We start from the raw sequence: 4817 nt of genomic DNA on the forward strand, positions 1-4817 counted from the left end.
ATTCCCGCTGTGAGAAGAGTCAGTCCCAGGGAAACTAAGGACTGAGTTATTTGGTGAGACTCCGCGGGCCTCCTCAGCCTCAGAGCCCAGACAGGCGAGAGCGGGCTCACTTGGGGTATTGCTTCAGCTGGGGGGGTCGCTGACAAGCTGGTTCCCACAGGGCGCAGTGAAAAGCACGCTGGCCCGCCAGTCCCAGTGCCTCTCAGTTCCGACTGTCATCAGCCGGCTGCGTAGCCTTGAGCAAGTCACTCCATCTCTTGGGCTCAGTTTCCCTGACTATACAACGGGACAGCAGTGCCTTCCCCACTGGACTCAAGGAACTGTGAGGTCCAGGTGGGTTGGAGTCAGTAGAGATGAAAGTCAACCCTATGCCAGGTACATTGCAAATGGATGCACTGACCGTGGCCCTGCCACTGCAGGGGCGTGGCCCCAGGTCACACAGGAAGTGGGCTTTGGGGTGGGCCTTCCTCCCACTGGTCATCTCTTGCCCCTTCTCACTGAGGCAGATGTCAACCAGAATGAGGTGTAGCCAGGTCGGCTTTGGGACCCAGCTGAGGGGGAAACCGAGGCACTATTCAGGAATTCCATGCCCACATGGTCTCAGCATCAGGACAGAGAGACAAGACATGGATATTGTCAGTGACGGGGACTGGGCACCGTTGCCCCTCCCAGGCTTGGTGTCACCCACCTCTTCCATCTCAGACCCCACAGAGGCCAGGAAGCCTTGGCTCTGGTCCCAGGTGATGAGAACCCCCAGCCCCAGGCCCAAATCAGTGCTCCATCGAAGAACCCAAGAGGGAGGCGGAATGGAAATTGCCTGCCCCTTCCCTCAAAGTACAATGTCCCCTCCAGGGTCAAACAGGACGGCCAGTGCTTCTTGATGATACTCGGGAGGTATTTGGGCTCAGGGAAAACCCAGGCCTCAGGCACTGAGAGCTGCCCCCAGCTGACCTGTCCCCAGTGGTTCCAGCAAAGGCCAGCTCTCTCCTGCCAGTGACTGGTGACTGGACATTCTCTCCCTATCCCAGAACAAGGCATTAGGCCCCAATCTTGAACTCCTGTAGGGTCTCATGGACATAGGCCTCTACCTGTTCTGATGTTTTTCTTTTTAAAGTCAACAAGGACCAAAACGGACTCCCTCCACACTCGTGCATAAGCCTACTTTGGGCCTGCAACTCGGCCCAGGCAGTTCCATCACTCTGTCCTCCCTCCAGGACTGAAATGGCCTACCTGTGGGGGCAGGATTTTCACCTCTGATACTCCGCTGCAGGGTCACTGCCCAGTGGCTTCAAAGAGAGGTCTCTTGAAGGGGGAGCATCCTCCCCCCATCGCTCTCTCCCAACTCTTCACCCTGAAAGGGAAGTCAAAGCACAGGTCCCCAGGACCCATGATCTGTAGACATGCTGACACAGGGGTTTTCAAACCAGGTGCTGTGGAACCCCTGGTGTTCCACAGAGATTTGCCAGGGGCTGCTAAAGTGGGAAGGGAGGGTGGAGGCGTAGGATAGGTCTCCAGCCCTCCGCCATTCCCACTTCCACCAGAACAACTCTGCTTTTTATCTGACTTGCCTATGGAGGTTTCACCTTCAAATTTTCTTTTGAAGAAAAAAATTCTTCAAACCACCATTCTGAGGTTTGATCTTCGACCAGCAAGCACGGGTTCTATTCTTGCTTTTCATGTTGGAATGGCTCTAGCATCCCAATACAGATTTGTATTGGAACTTGGGTCACACACCCAGGCCCAAGCATTAGCCTATTCTCAATCACACACACACACACACACACACACACACACACACACACACACTTGATGATTTTGTAGCCTCCCCTCCCCCATGCTGTGGCTGGGGCTTAGGTTTCATTTGGGCCGAGCCTGGAGCTCCGTGAGGGTGGGTCCTGACCCTGATATTGGCCCCTGCAGCATGGGGGACGGCGGAGAAAGGAAACAGGCCCAGCTCTCACCCCAGTATGATACCCAGCTCTCCTGGCCCAGGCACGTGGGATGACAGAAGGGACAGTGTGATGGGAGAAGAAACTACAGTCAGGTTCCTCTTTACATACAGCCAGGGAGATGGAAGTCCAGGTTTCCTAAAAGAAATGCTGAGGCAGGACTTGATAGCAAAATCTCTCCTGTGAGAGCAGCATCTGTCCAGAGACTTTTTAGGCAGCAAGTCACCCTTGAGCAATTCTAATAGGATCCCACACCCACATCTGTGAGCAATCAGGTGTGTGGGCCACAGGAGGGTGCCGGAAGGGAGGCTGGTCCCCTACCTTGGAGGATTTGGTCCCAAATCCTCTCCCTGCCAGCCTGTCCCGTTACCCAGGCCCCTCATCAGGGCTGAGGGTGGGCCCTTGGGTGAGACCTAGACCAGCCCCTGGCACAGAATCCTGTCTCACCTGCCCAGGGCATTCTAGGTGAAAGGGTGAGGCTTAGGGCACTGCCGGCCACGCGGTGCTCCACGTTCAGTTGCGTGTGCTCTTGGAACCCAACCTCAGTTTCTCCTTGTGTAACGCGGGGCTGGTGCCAGGCTCTGCCCACCTCATGGAATTACAGAAAGACTCATAGGAGGTGTGGGAGGTGGGGTCACATGAGAAGTGGGAGCCTCACGAACTCGGGGTGCGATCGCGGTTTGTGCTGCAGATCAGCAGAGCCCTCAGGGGAACGAGTGCAGGATGCAGGGTCTCACTGGAACATCTGCTCAGTGTTAAGGGCCAGCCACAGACCCGGGGCGGGGGGCGGGGAGTGGGGAGGGGCCCTTCCTGCTTTCCTACTGAATGGGAGCCAGTGCTCAGCCTGATACAGCGACTGCGTGGGTCCTGGGTGCAGGGAGTGACAGGTGACTGGGACGGGTCCCCAGGTGTGTAGCCCTTCTGTGAATGATTATTTTGTGACACCCTCATTCCTGGGCCACCTGCCAGGTTTATTTGTTGTACCTGTGGCATTCCTTATTATGTCAGATAAGTTATTAAAGTTCATTCAACTCTATCAGGACAATGAACAAAAGAACCATAAATAGGAGACCATTAAAGATCTTTTGTGACAGGTGCTGGCTGTGCTTTAATTTCTGTCTCATACGCCCCCGGCAGGACAGAGACCAGCAAACGCTGGCCTGGTGCCCTGAGCTGGTGGGAAAGGCCTGTGGCTGGGCCAGGCGTCTTCTTCCCCTGGCTGTGGCCCCAACTCCAACCTGGTTCCGGCACCCCCTGCTGGAGACAGCCAGGAAGTTTTCTCCTCCCCCCCTCCCCTGCTCCCCTGCCATTTACCAGCCTTAGGGCCCTGGGGAAGTTGCCAAAACTCTGACCCCTCTCAGACACCACTGGGTCCCCTAACCCCTGGTTTGCCCCTGGGGTGAAGCCATCCCATCCTCTTTTGGGCACCACCGACCACTCCAGCAGGGGTCTTGCTCAGTCCCAGCCCTGATTCTTGTTCAGTTCCCATCTCCTGCTCTTCGGGGTCTTCGTGAAGTCCCTTCAGTTTCCCACAACTTACCCTGTCGGCCTGTCCCAGAAGGACCCCTGGGAGGAGTGGGGACATAGGTGTGAAAGATTCTAAACGATCATCTACTGTATTAACACCAAAGGAAGATGCTGATGAATATAAGACAACTTTCTTGGAAAATGGATTATATATGAAAAACGAAATCTTACATTCCTATAAGATAATGTGCAACTTAGATCAAGGCCTTGCCCTCTGGGTTGGCCAGAAGGTGGTCTGTTTCCCGATGCTCCCGTTCGGCCAGAGAAGGGCAGCAGGGAGACACTGACCTGTGAATCAGGAGACCTGAGCCGGAGTTTCTTTCTGCCTCCCGCATGGACTGTATCCGCCGAGTCCAGATAAACAGAGCCTATGCCGGTATTTCCGTAGCAGGCATTTAACAGAAGAAACTGGTTATAAAAATGTTGCGAGAGTTGAAAGGGTAAAAAGCATGTGAGGCAACCCCGAGACCAGGTAAACGAGAAACCACAACCACTCGTAGGGTGGAAGGATAGGGAGGGGAGGGGCATCATGGGGCTGAGGAACCAGGGCAGCGCAGTGGGGACATTGTGGGAAAGGGTATCTGAGGAATCTAGACACCAAAAGAAACACAGCTATTGCTGCCTGAAGCAGAGAGAGTGGGAGAAATATTCTGGTCTCTCCTCCAGCCCTCCAATGTCATGTGTGTGCTTCCCATAGGGTGTGATATAATTAAAGCTAATTGCCAAGGAATCTTTGGAAATGTAGTTTGTAATGGTCAGTCCCCTGCATGCGGTACAGAGCAGAAGGAGGTCCGGGGATTAGATTGGAGCCCAAATAGGCAAATCGTCAGCTCTTTCTTACCCTTCTCATCCAGAAAACGGAAATGATCCCATTGGTCTGGGTATCACAAGTTAGAAGAAGGGCCCTCACATCTAACCAGGACTCTAAACGCGGGAGAAGTATTTGTTATTTCCTCTCAGCTCTGAGCTTTTCTCCTGCTGTCACTCTCTTCTTGATGCTTTGGGACTTCATTTGTCTAGCTTTTTAAGACTCTAGCAAATCAAAATAAACTGGGTAGGAGTTTCAAATTCTGGGCAAGACAGAGTAAGTCCACTATAGCTTCTCTCTCCTACTGATTACATAAAACTCTGGACAAAAAATACAAAACAACTACCTACTGACTGAAAATTAAACAAAAGCAGGAAGATGGTGTTGAGGAGTCAAAATGTGGAGAAGTAATTTGTGTGGGGTAAATTTCCCTTTCTTTTCTCTTTTCTCTTGTGGATTTTTGCTGACATTAGAACCACCACCAACAGAAGATGAGATAGACTTAGGGTCTGAACCTAAATTAGTTTATTGCC

The sequence above is a fragment of the Myotis brandtii genome, unplaced genomic scaffold (assembly GCF_000412655.1).
Source record: "Myotis brandtii unplaced genomic scaffold, ASM41265v1 scaffold244, whole genome shotgun sequence".
NCBI classification, from domain to species: domain Eukaryota; kingdom Metazoa; phylum Chordata; class Mammalia; order Chiroptera; family Vespertilionidae; genus Myotis; species Myotis brandtii.